This window comes from Rhinatrema bivittatum, chromosome 14 (assembly GCF_901001135.1).
Source record: "Rhinatrema bivittatum chromosome 14, aRhiBiv1.1, whole genome shotgun sequence".
Classification (NCBI taxonomy): Eukaryota; Metazoa; Chordata; class Amphibia; order Gymnophiona; family Rhinatrematidae; genus Rhinatrema; species Rhinatrema bivittatum.
The window spans coordinates 73,039,354-73,052,373 of record NC_042628.1 but is presented as its reverse complement, the minus strand read 5'-3'; the positions used below and the strand labels follow the sequence as shown (position 1 = coordinate 73,052,373).

Below are 13,020 nucleotides of genomic sequence, written 5' to 3'. Positions count from 1 at the left end.
TTAATTGATAGGGAAAAGTTAGAATTTTTTTAGCTCAGGTGAGTTTTTAGTTACAGGCACTTGGACTACTTTTCTAATTATTGGAACCTCACTGTCGGGATGCCCTAATTCTAATGCATCATTAGTATCCTTTGAAGATACCTCTCTCCGAACCATGCGCTGCTGAGCGACTGTCGGCTTTCCCCTTTGTTCTGGTTTAAAAGCTGCTCTATCTCCTTTTTAAAGGTTAGCGCCAGCAGTCTGGTTCCACCCTGGTTAAGGTGGAGCCCATCCCTTCGGAAGAGACTCCCCCTTCCCCAAAGGTTCCCCAGTTCCTAACAAAACTGAATTCCTCTTCCTTGCACGATCATCTCATCCACGCATTGAGACTCCGGAGCTCTGCCTGCCTCTGGGGACCTGCGCGTGGAACAGGGAGCATTTCAGAGAATGCTACCCTGGAGGTTCTGGATTTTAGCTTTCTACCTAAGAGCTTAAATTTGGCTTCCAGAACCTCCCTCCCACATTTTCCTATGTCGTTGGTGCCCACATGTAACACGACAACTGGCTCCTCCCCAGCACTATCTAAAATCCTATCTAGGTGACGGGTGAGGTCCGCCACCTTCGCACCAGGTAGGCATATTACCAGGCGATCCTCACGCCGACCAGCCATCCAGCTGTCTATATTCCTAATAATCATTGTGGCAAGAAGAGAAAAACAGCTGGCTTGGCAAGGACACAGAATAGCGATCTTCACAGATCTGTCACCAGTGACCCAACAAAAGAGAAAGAGCCTGCAAGGTATCATAGAGGTATTGCACAGAGAGAACATAAAATATAAATGGTTATTCTCCTTTGGTCTGGCCTTTACAATGGGAGGGGTCACCTCGAGAGTTAAAACTCACTCAGAAGCCAAGCAAATCCTCAAACAAGTGGGGATTATGATCTCCTCATTTTCGGACACCTCGAACCGAATACCTCAAGAACAGGAGATGATGAAAGAAACCCCGAGATGGCAAAGGGTAACATCCGGAAGGAGAAGATTGAGGAATCACTCAGGTGGATTGTCATCTTCAACGATCTCTGAAACGTGAACTTTTTGTTTACTTTTCTCTCTATCTCCTTCTCTGAGCACTATACCAAGAGCTCACCAGCGGTTGCATAATCTCACCAAGAGCTCTTGACCGCTCACATATATATTTCCATATTTGTTTCTACATTTTAATTTTATCACGCCATGCGGACCAGTTGTCTTCCATGGCTGAATAACAACTATGTCCTAAAGATGAGGGTACTCCCTGACAGTGTTATAGTAATTTGTGCTCTGAATGGTTAAATTTACACAGGTTGAACTACCAAAGCACAAGTTTCTCTCTTTCTCACTCATAGATTGAGGAAACGTCAGGAGAGAAGATTTATACATAATGTGTTGTAATAGTTTAATGATAATGTTAAAAGAGATGGGGGGGGGGGGACGACATGGCGGACGTCATTTTAACCACAAACCTCAGGCTGTGATTGTTCAGCCTATCCATCAAAGGGGGAAGGGGGAGGACAGGGGAGGAGGCCATAACGGGTTACTAGGTTGTTTGTCTGAAGGGTATTTCTGCCGTCCACGTTATAAAATGAGGGAAAAGGGATATAATAACGGGGACAAGGAGTGGGAACTAAGGGGTAGATTTTAAAAGAAGCGCGATCAGCCTACTTTTGCTTGCGCATCAGACTCAAGCAAAAGTACGCTGGATTTTAGTAGATACGCGCGGAGCCGCGCGTATCCACTAAAATCCTGGATCGGCGCGCGCAAGGCTATCGATTTTGTATAGCCTGCGCGCGCCGAGCCGCACTGCCTCCCCCCGTTCCCTCCAAGGCCGCTCCGAAATCGGAGCGGCCTCGGAGGGAACTTTCCTTTGCCCTCCCCTCACCTTACCCTCCCTTCCCCTACCTAACCCACCCACCCGGCCCTGTCTACACCCCCCCCCTTACCTTTGTCGGGGGATTTACGCCTCCCGGAGGGAGACGTAAATCCCCGCGCGCCAGCGGGCCTGCTGCGCGCCGGGCCGCGACCTGGGGGCGGGTACGGAGGGCGCGGCCACGCCCCCGGGCCGTAGCCACGCCCCCGTACCCGCCCCCAAAACGCTGCCGACACGCCCCCGGAACGCCGCGACGACCGGGCCCGCCCCCCGACATGCCCCCGACACGCCCCCCTCCGAGAACCCATGGACTTACGCGAGTCCCGGGGCTCTGCGCGCGCCGGGAGGCCTATGTAAAATAGGCTTCCCGGCGCGCAGGGCCCTGCTCGCGTAAATCCGCCCGGTTTTGGGCGGATTTACGCGAGCAGGGCTCTGAAAATCCGCCCCTAAGGAAACAACCAACCCAGCCCAGATATAACCACAATACAACAGGGCAGTGGGTTTTCTTAGACACCGAGACTCACCATCATGGCTGCTCTCAGACTAGCATCCATTAATGTCAAAGGCCTGAATTCCCCTTTTAAATGAAACATGCTATATAAGGAAGCACAACGCTTAAGAGCCGATATTATTTTCTTCCAGGAGACACATTTTTGGCAAAGCGATGGGGGTTTGCTGCGGGGTAGCTGTCAATCTTCTAAGGTATTCTTAACACCCAGTACGGCTACAAATAGATATGGTGGGGTGGGAATCTTGATAGCTAATACCATATGTGCTGAATTTCAATTGCTACACCAAGATGTAGAAGGGAGATATATAATTTTGCAAATGAATAATCCACAAGGGAAGTTAATTTTAGTAAATATATATTACCCCACCCACAATCAACATGATTTTTTATCAAAAACTCCAATCCAAATTAGACACGATACAAGGTGATTATTGTATAATAGGAGGGGACTTTAACATGGTACTGAATCCCCATATAGATACTTCTACAGGTAGAAGCTCTATATCCTCAATTCAACATAAAGGATTGAAACATATGATAGAAGAATTGGGGGTGGTGGATATATGGCACCATTTATTTATTTAAAAGTTTTTATATACCATCATTAAGTTATTTACCATCATAACAGTTTACAATAGGGCACATATAACAAAGAAAATATAGATCATACTTACATAGAGGGTGCCCATGACTACACTTATTATTCATCTGTACACAATTCCTACTCCAGGATTGATATGTTCTTGGTGGATAAATTACTGGTTAACAGAATTGCCACAGCTTCCATAGATATCATATCCTGGTCTGATCATGCCCCTATAATATGCGATATATACCTATTACAAGATAAGGGGAGATGCTATTGGCATGGTAATGATTCTTTATTTGAAGACAAATTGATAGTTCAGAAAATCTGGCTTATAATTCAGGATTATGTACAGATAAATGATAAATGGGTAAGTCTCACCGATGTCATTATGGGAAGGCCTTAAGGCAGTAGTGAGAGGCCATCTTATATCCCTAGCATCTCACAAAACCAAACTAGAAGAAAATAAGATTCCTAGAAGCTACCCATAAAAGATCTAAAAATGTCAATGATTTGGGAAAACTATATGAAGCCCGCCAGGAACTACAACAATTGAATAGAGCCAAAACAGCTTTCCGATTAGATCTAGCAAAGCAAAGTTATTTTGAGGGCGGCACAAAGCCAGAAGGATGGTAGCGCATGCATTAAAAAAGCAAAAGACACAAACACAAATTTTAAACTCAAGGATGAGGCAGATAATCTATTAACTAATAACAATCAAATTAGGGACAGGTTCGTGCATTTCTACCAGGAAATATACAAGAAAGACTCCAATATAAAACCAAACGCACTATCAGAGTACATATCCTCGGTTCCCCTACCCCAACCCAATGAGCGTCTGAAGGAATTCTTAAATAGGAAAATAACAGTGAGTGAAACAGAACAGGCAATTAAAAGAACTAAACATTGGGAAAGTGCCAGGCTTGGATGGATTCATGGGAAAATTCTTTAAACTTTTTTCTGAGCTATATTATCCCCCTTGCTAACTACAGCATTTAATTCACCGTTAGGGGACCTTAACCTAGCACCAAACACTAATACAGCAGGAATAATGGTATTGTCCAAAGCAGGAAAAGACACTCTGCAATACAGTTCTTACTGCCCTATCTCTCTCTTAAACATAGACATACAATTGCTAGCCAAAATCTTAGCTAAGAGGTTGGGGCACCTGATACCTGATCTGGTCCACGAGGATCAATCAGGCTTTATTCCCGGACGCATGGCAACAGACAATGTCCGTAGAGTGCTCAATTTAATCTGGCATTCGAAGAACAAAACCGTACCATTTTAATGGCTGTGGACGCCGAAAAAGTGTTCGACCGAGTGCATTGGGACTTTTTGTTTCAAACATTAGAGAAATTTCAACTCAGATTGAACCTCACAAGTTGGGTATAGAAACTTTATACATCACCCGAGGCAGCCATAAAGGTTAATGGAGGTTACTCCTCCATATTTGTGGTGGGACGTGGAACTAGACAGGGCTATCTGCTCTCCCCAGAATTGTTTGCTCTGGCATTGAGCCCTTCACAACCAAAATATGTAGCAATCTGGGTGTTCACAGATGATATATTTTTATCATAAGTTCTCCGGTGGCATCTCTGTCTAAACTCATAGTGGAGATAGTCATACAGCCGGGTATCAGGTTTTAAAATCAATTATGATAAGACAAAAATAGTACCAGTCTGGAACAAAGTCAGCATGGCTTTACCCAGGGCAAGTCTTGCCTCACAAATCTGCTTCACTTTTTTGAAGGAGTTAATAAACATGTGGATAAAGGTGAACAGGTAGATGTAGTATACTTGGATTTTCAGAAGGCGTTTGACAAAGTTCCTCATGAGAGGCTTCTAGGAAAAATAAAAAGTCATGGGATAGGTGGCGATGTCCTTTCGTGGATTGCAAACTGGCTAAAAGACAGGAAACAGAGAGTAGGATTAAATGGACAATTTTCTTGGTGGAAGGGAGTGGGCAGTGGAGTGCCTCAGGGATCTGTATTGGGACCCTTACTTTTCAATATATTTATAAATGATCTAGATAGAAATATGATGAGCGAGGTAATCAGATTTGCAGATGATACAAAATTGTTCAGAGTAGTTAAATCACAAGCAGATTGTGATAAATTGCAGGAAGACCTTGTGAGACTGGAAAATCGTGCATCGAAATGGCAGATGAAATTTAATGTGGATAAGTGCAAGGTGATGCATATAGGGAAAAATACCCCATGCTATAATTACACAATGTTAGGTTCCATATTAGGTGCTACAACCCAAGAAAGAGATCTAGGCGTCATAGTAGATAACACATTGAAATCGTCGGTTCAGTGTGCTGCGGCAGTCAAAAAAGAAAACAGAATGTTGGGAATTATTAGAAAGGGATTGGTGAATAAAACGAAAAATGTCATAATGCCTCTGTATCGCTCCATGGTGAGACCGCACCTCAAATACTGTGTACAATTCTGGTCGCTGCATCTCAAAAAAGATATAATTGCGATGGAGAAGGTACAGAGAAGGATGACCAAAATGATAAAGGGAATGGAACAGCTCCCCTATGAGGAAAGACTAAAGAGGTTAGGACTTTTCAGCTTGGAGAAGAGACGGCTGAAGGGGGGATATGATAGCGGTGTTTAAAATCATGAGAGGTCTAGAATGGGTAGATGTTATTTACTCTTTCGGATAGTAGAAAGACTAGGGGGCACTCCATGAAGTTAGTATGGGGCACATTTAAAACTAATCGGAGAAAGTTCTTTTTTACTCAACGCACTATTAAACTCTGGAATTTGTTGCCAGAGGATGTGGTTAGTGCAGTTATTGTAGCTGTGTTTAAAAAAGGATTGGATAAGTTCTTGGAGGAGAAGTCCATTACCCACTATTAATTAAGTTGGCTTAGAAAATAGCCACTGCTATTACTAGCAACGGTAACATGGAATAGACTTAGTTTTTGGGTACTTGCCAGGTTCTTATGGCCTGGATTGGCCTCTGTTGGAAACAGGATGCTGGGCTTGATGGACCCTTGGTCTGACCCAGTATGGCATGTTCTTATGTTCTTATGTTCTTATATTAGAAACCCTGTTGGAGGAAAGCACTGTCATGGTGCGCGTGAGGCCTGCTACTGCCATGAGGGGAGTTGAACTGCGATTGTCTCACTGCCACAAGGGGGGGAGAGAGCGGGGCTGTGATTGATGGGAGAAAACGAGGGCCCTGTTAGCGGAGAGTGCTTTAGCGATACTAATTGGGCCTGTTGCCACTTGAACTAGAGTTTGCCGCGTTGCCGTGGGGATCTGCTGCTTGTAGTTTAAAAGAAAAAAAAATAAAGGAGAGAAAAAGGGACAGTGAAGCTGCAATTCCCTGAAGCTGAAAAGGGGTCCGGAGTGAAGGGAGCACCGTCAACCTTCCAGTATTGCAGTCACTGATAGGGATTAGGACCGTGCTTACTTGATACAGAGTCAGCTGCTAAGAGCTATTGATTTTAGAAAAAAACAATTAAGAAAGACATTGGGCTGAGAAGAGAGACTAGCAGGGAGGATCAGCTGTGTTTATAAGAGAGACCAGCAGGGAGGATCAGCTGTGTTTATAAGGGCTGTCACTCTTACTCTCCTTTGCAAGCTGACATCTTGGTTAGGGGAGACAAGAAGAAAAAAAAAGTGAAATGGACATTTGGAGCAATAGGTGCTTGAGCAGGTTTAAAATCGTTGAATCTGCACTGCTGAGGTCATCAATGACATCAGAGTACTGGTTATCCCAGGGGGGACCTCAAAAAGAAATAAAAACAAGGAAAACGTAAGGATAAACACAAGTAGTGTTCAGATGAGAAAAGTTTAAATAGTTGAGGGACACCTATTTGTAAAGGTTACAATTATTTAAAGTTTATAAAAAAGCCTATATAGGAAATAATTAATAAAATGTACACTAAAAGAGTTTGGAATTAGAAAATTCCTATATTAGTTAATAGAAAAAATGTTAATAAGGCTAATGGAAACTTCAATATTGAAGATAATTCTAAATTTGAATTAAAATTAAAATTAGGTTTTTGAGTAATTTATGGTAGATACTAGATAGGAGGTTTGAAATCAGGAAAAAAATAGTAATACATAAGAATCATTGGTCTACATAACAAAATATATTTTTTTTGCTAGTAAGGAGAAATAGCCTAGTGGTTAGAGCAGTAGACTGTGAATCAGGAGACCAGGGTTTGAGTCCTGCTGTTGCTCCTTGTGATCTTGGGCAAGTCACTTTACCCTCTATTTCCTCAGGTACAAAAACTTAGATTGTAAGTCCCAGAGGGCTTGCAATCTAAGTTTTTGTACCTGAGGAAATGAATGTTGGTATATAAAAATAATATAGAGAAAATAAAATATAGTTAAATAGTTGGTTCATTCAAATCACCCCTATAGTCACTGGTAGGGTCCAGTAAACAAAAATAGAGTGGGAATTGCTATCATTATTACTAAAATTCTATGGTGGTAGCTAGGTGCGACATCAGATTGGCTTCCCTAGTCACAGTAGTAGTACTATTTAAAGTCAAAGTACTTGTTAGGAAGCGCTAGGAGAGCAGTTCCACTTCTGAGGAGAATGTGTGTTCTTGGGCCATAGCTTGACCCCAAAGGAACTCAGAAGAGGTGCGAAGGCAGGCGAGGCATGGGCAGGACAAGAGCAAGGCTGGACTGAAGACAAGCAATGGAATCCGGAACAGGAACTGGGCTGGACCCGGCCTCTGCTGGACCTGCAAGCACCATGTGACCCAGCAATCCAATGCTGGTCACGAGAGTAGCCCTCCGGCCACTCGAAAGCCCTTTCGGACCCGCCGCTTGGGAACGTCAAGCAAGGATTCGAGTTACTCAGTGTGACGGGGTCTATGTCCCAACCCAGAGATATAGGCTAAAAGCCCTGGAACCAAAAGTCCTAGAAAAGGGGGGAAGGAAAACACAGCGACACCCAGCCAAGGAAGTACCCTGATTCCTTCCTCCGGTAACTATAGAGACAGAAAAACCACAGGTGTGGGAAACAAAGGGTGACACTCCAGAAGCCAATCCTTGGCTACAGGAGGAGGGCCAAATCGAGGGTGGGACACCCCCCCCCCCCCCCCCCCCACGAGCCAATCCCTTACTAGAAGAGGAGGAGTTTACCGAGTATAAAAAGGACTCCATAGCAAAGCAGTCTCAGTCTCCTGCTGAGGACTGAGAGAGAAAGACCTTGCTACTGGTTGCGCTGAAAGACTTGAATGCTGGATGCTCCTGCTACCGTGGGAAGAAGGATGGTCATCGTGATTTCAAAGAAGGTGAGCCATTGGATAAAGACTTTTTGTTGTTTGGATTTACCTACTTAAAGGACATTTTCAGGAAACTGCCAGTGGGTGGTTGTATCTATTGGGACAAGCTGAATATCCCAGAGATACAGTGGGAGGTGGCAGTTAGGCCCATTAGGCCAGACTTTTGATTTAAGAACATAAGAAATTGCCATGCTGGGTCAGACTAAGGGTCCATCAAGCCCAGCATCCTGTTTCCAACAGTGGCCAAACCAGGCCACAAGAACTTGGCAATTACCTGGACTTTATGAGAATGTATGGAGATTTAGTTTTGGTTTTCTTTTGGATATCTCTGAAGACTGAAAAAGCAAAGTTAAAGATTTAAAGGTGAACTTTTGAAGCCAGCCTTCATTGGTCAAGCTGCTGGCTCAGTGGGGAAGGCATCTGCCTTCTGAGCACGTTGGGGATGGTTCAAACCCTGCCTGAGGACTTATAAAAAGAAATTGTATATAACTTCCAATTGAGTTTTTTGAGTACCTAGAAAAAAACTCCTTCAAGACGGGACCCTTCAAGATGGAGTCGGGAGCCCACAGTCCAGAGGTTGTGTGACACTCAGGAGTTTCAAGCAAGGATTCAGGAGTTAAGCAAAGTACTGGGTGAGCACTGCAAAGCAGCGCACCCTACACAGCCATCCCATGGGCTGGTTGCAGACAACGCTGGATGTGAAGCAGACTCAAGATGAGGTTATGGAAGGTGAGACAGGAAAATGGTGAAGATACCGTAGGGGCCTGCACTGGGGTGTGCCCTACACAGCCACCTGTGGCTGGTCATGGACCATGCTGAAACGGAGCAGGTACTGGCAGACGCAAGGGAACTCCGTAGACCGGGAACAAGAGATACAGGAACAAGGCTTCAAGACGGAAGTCTCCCGGAGGCTTGCGCTGCAGCAGAGAAGGAGGCCTTGTACCATGAAGCACCCTACGCAGCTATCCCGTGGGCTGGTCATGGACCATGACCAGGCACACCAGGAAAGGTGGGTACAAGGAACCTGGGAACTGGACACAGAAGAAAAGACAAGGGTGTCAGGAACACGGAGCATCAGGATGTGAATGACAGGAAATTCAGGAATGGAACCACAAACAGGACATCTGGAACATCAAGGCTTTCAGGAATGAACTCGCAGGACTGCGGAACATCTGGACATGAAGCATCAGGAATGAAGGCTCAGATGAAGACAAAGGAGCTCCAACAGGAAACCCAGGACCTTGAAGCGATGGACCTCAGAAGACCCCTGGAGCGAAGGTCTGGACATCCAGGAGCGAACTGGCTCCTTGCGAAGGCAACAAAAGACTGACACAGGGCTCCTTTTATAGGGCTGAAGCAGAACTGATGGATGACATTATCTTTGAGGGCTGCGGGGCTTTTCCCGTCGCTGGCCCTTTAAATGTTGAGGTGAGGCGCGCACCCGCGCCTAAGGCAGAGCAGGCAGGTCGGTGGCATCCACCACGTGGAAGGACCGAAGAGGAGCGGTTCCCTGCCGTGAAGCCTGAGGATGGAAGCAAGCACCGGCAGGGACGGCTTCCCTGTCGTCAGAGGACCCCGGCAGCGGTCCTCTGACGACCCTAAACCCTTTCGCCTACCTTTTTTTTCTTTTATCGCTTACTGCTGAGGATACTTGAAGAGCAACTTGAGGTAGTACAAAACTTGGAAAACTGAAAAGTGTGCGCATAGTCCCGAGCTTGACCTCGGGGATGGCTGCCCCTACTGCTGGGAAACGTGCGAGCATCGGGGTCCTACATGAGTACTGTTACCTGCACGGCGCTCGGGCACTTTCCTAAACTCCTGTTTCTGCTGGTAAAGCACTGCTTAATCCACAGCAATGGGTTTTCAATTCACTCTTTCAGGCCAATGCGATATCGGTGCGCATAAAATAGGCATTCATGACTGAGCGCCCGCTCTTCCGCTGCACCTCTCCCGGACATCCGATTTAATATTTAAATTGGCTGCCCTAGTAGGAGGCGCTAGGGGAAATTGTGCATCCCTAGCGCCCTCAGCATCGGGCACCCAGGAAAGGTGGCTGCCAGTGCGGGTTAAACGGGAGCTCCCTTTTCTCCCACTCCCGGCACAATATACACGGCCGGGACTGTGTATACTGTGGATGTATATTGGGTGCCCAGAAAATTTTTTTTTTTTCCCAAATTTTATTTTTTCATTTACTTTTGCAATCATGAAAGAAAAATCCCTCCTACTAGTATCGTCACGATACTAGTAGGAGGGATCACAGAAATCTGGAATTTTTTATTCTATAATGCGCCCTCGAGTGTGGTAGACCCAGGCTGGTGTAATATTTGCTGCATTGTCCATGCACTAAATTTTTTGCATCACAGGGATTAGCTAATAGCCTCATCTACATGTACTTTACATGTGGTGAATGCTATTAGCTAGGCGCTCGATTGGATGTGTGTTTTGGACATGCTAATCCCTGTCTTGCATCAGGGGTTATGAACGCACGTCCAATTGTGTGTTGAGCCATGCGCTGGCCGCAGCGCACAGTATTGCATCGCCCTGTTAGTACTTTAACTGCAGAAATAGCATTTTATTAAATTGCCCACATGCCATGCCAAGAGAAGTGGGCACATAGGACTTGTATGCTCCCAGCGTTTTCCCCATTTGGGGGATCGGAGGAGATGTTCATTTACTTGCAAACCTTACTTCTAAAAGTATGTGCGACTGTGTGCAAATTCTCATGCAAAACTACCCACACATAATAACTAACAGGTGTAATTGTCTATGGGAGTTTCCAAAGCAAACGTCTGTGATTTATACAGACTTTGATAAAATTATCCCCTTAAGGGCTCTGCCCGCGACACCATAGAATCTAAACCGGGTTAAAAGCATCTTGCGATCCACGGTGCCAAAGGCTGTGCCCTCACTGGGACTGCCAGATTCACTCCTGGAGTTAAATCTCTTTCTTCTCTCCTCCTCCCCTTCCCTCTATTCTCTCCTCCTCGGCTCTTTCTTGCTTCCTTCCTTACATTTACTGAATGCCCCACAGTGAATCTCACACATTGCTCACATTATGGCTCTGTGCTCTAAAGTTTCCTTAGCACCAAACATTATAATAAAGTAAATTTGATAGTTAGTCAGGTCTACGGAATAAACCAATACTATACAATAGTCGGTGTTCCCCAGCAAAGTCTTCCTTCTTTAGATCAGTTCAGCTTCTAGCTGGTGAAAAACCAAATCACCACAAGACATCATGTGACCTGTCCACGAAGACTTATCAGATGACCTCATGTCTGCCTCGTCCTGCGCCTAATCCACAATCCCTGATGCAAATCTGTTGTCAAATTTGTTAGCAGAAGTGAGAATCAAAAGAAAACCGGTCCAGGTCTGTCTGAGTCTCCAGTCCAGCCTTCCTAGTTACTGGTGACCAAGTACATAAGGTTGCTGCAGCTCTGGGTAGCAGGAAACAATTTCTCAACTTCCATTGAGTGTATTTCCTCCTTCACTAAACCAGCGGGCAATGAATTGCTATTCTCTGCAGCAATCAAAGGTGCTTCCTCTGTCTCTTTGCTCAGCAAGACCTGAGGTGTGCATGGGCTGGGGGAATCAGATTAAGACCCTTCTCTGACATGGGGGAGGGGCGAGACCATAGAAATGAGGATTATGTTAGTCATATGTGTGATGGGTCTCCAAAGAAGGAGCCATTTTTTGTCACTAACAAACCCTTGGAAAGGACTCTGGATGGGGGAGGCTACCTAATCTGTTCATGGAAGCAGCTAATGGACTAATGGCCACTAGATGGCACCATTTCTGGTAAAATTAGAAGATGCATTGCATGGCGGGATATGTAGGAAGCAGGGATAACGGTTTATAAAGGAATATTCTTTCAGAAGAATGGGAAGAGAAGTATTGTGCAGGGAGCGTTCCTCCAGTATAAAATGCTGGGGAGTTGGAGGGAACCCATATGAGGAGTGGGATCACTGAGGGTGGTCTCTCTTCTGAGAGGGCCTTTATCCCATCAAAGGGAAAGACCCGAGGCAGAGAGGGGTTTCTCCTCAAGGGGACCAAGGAAAAAGTTTCTTCCACTACAATGCTTGTGTACAGAATCAATTATTTGCTGAATCTTTGTACATCTTACATCAATTTATAAACAGGAGTAAAAGACCTCAGAAACACGTTGATGTCTATTGGTTAATGATTACAGCCACTTCTAATCGTGGGTCAAAAACCTCCAACCAAACCAAGCTTAATTGTGAAAACTGTGGCCTTATATTTCAAAGTGTATTATCTTGCTCTTTTTACATTATAATAAAGAACTTAACTTTGCAAAGAGTTATTTTCTTCTGCTCCCATTTCCTTTCTGCTCGCTTAAGTGAAGACTGCAATACCGCACCCATGATGGCCAGCGTTTCATGAATCTAGCACAGAAAGACTCAAAAATCCAAAGTCATTTAAACTCTTCAAGGGGAAAACTGTTGGTCGCAGATGGCTGCGACCTTTGCTGCTCACCTCTTTCTTTCCCTGCCGTTCCAAGTCTAGGGAGGATGGCCACCTCGGCTTCTGCATGCCGCCCTCCATGGCGTTCCCAGGATGGCGCTGATGCTCCCGGCAGTCTTCTACTTCTGGGGTGACCTAGGGTGTGCACGCATGTGCCTGCCCCCATCTTAACCACCTCATGGCAGGAACCTCAGGGGCGTCCCTACCGCATGACATCACTACCTACGTATATATAATCTCATTGGGCCAGCATACCATCGAGTTAGCAAGGATTCCTGTCCTGCTCAATTCCGCCA

General features: G+C 45.3%; 1 protein-coding gene across 1 annotated transcript in view; it reads left to right on the top strand.

Annotated features, from left to right (window-relative positions):
* Positions 1–8,163: 8,163 nt before the first annotated feature.
* Positions 8,164–13,020, top strand: part of LOC115076136 (sialoadhesin-like) — a 104,613-nt gene continuing 99,756 nt past the window's right edge. Inside the window, exon 1 of the mRNA XM_029577266.1 lies at positions 8,164–8,254. The gene's annotated coding sequence lies outside the window, so the exon portion shown is untranslated. The remainder of the gene's footprint in view (positions 8,255–13,020) is intronic.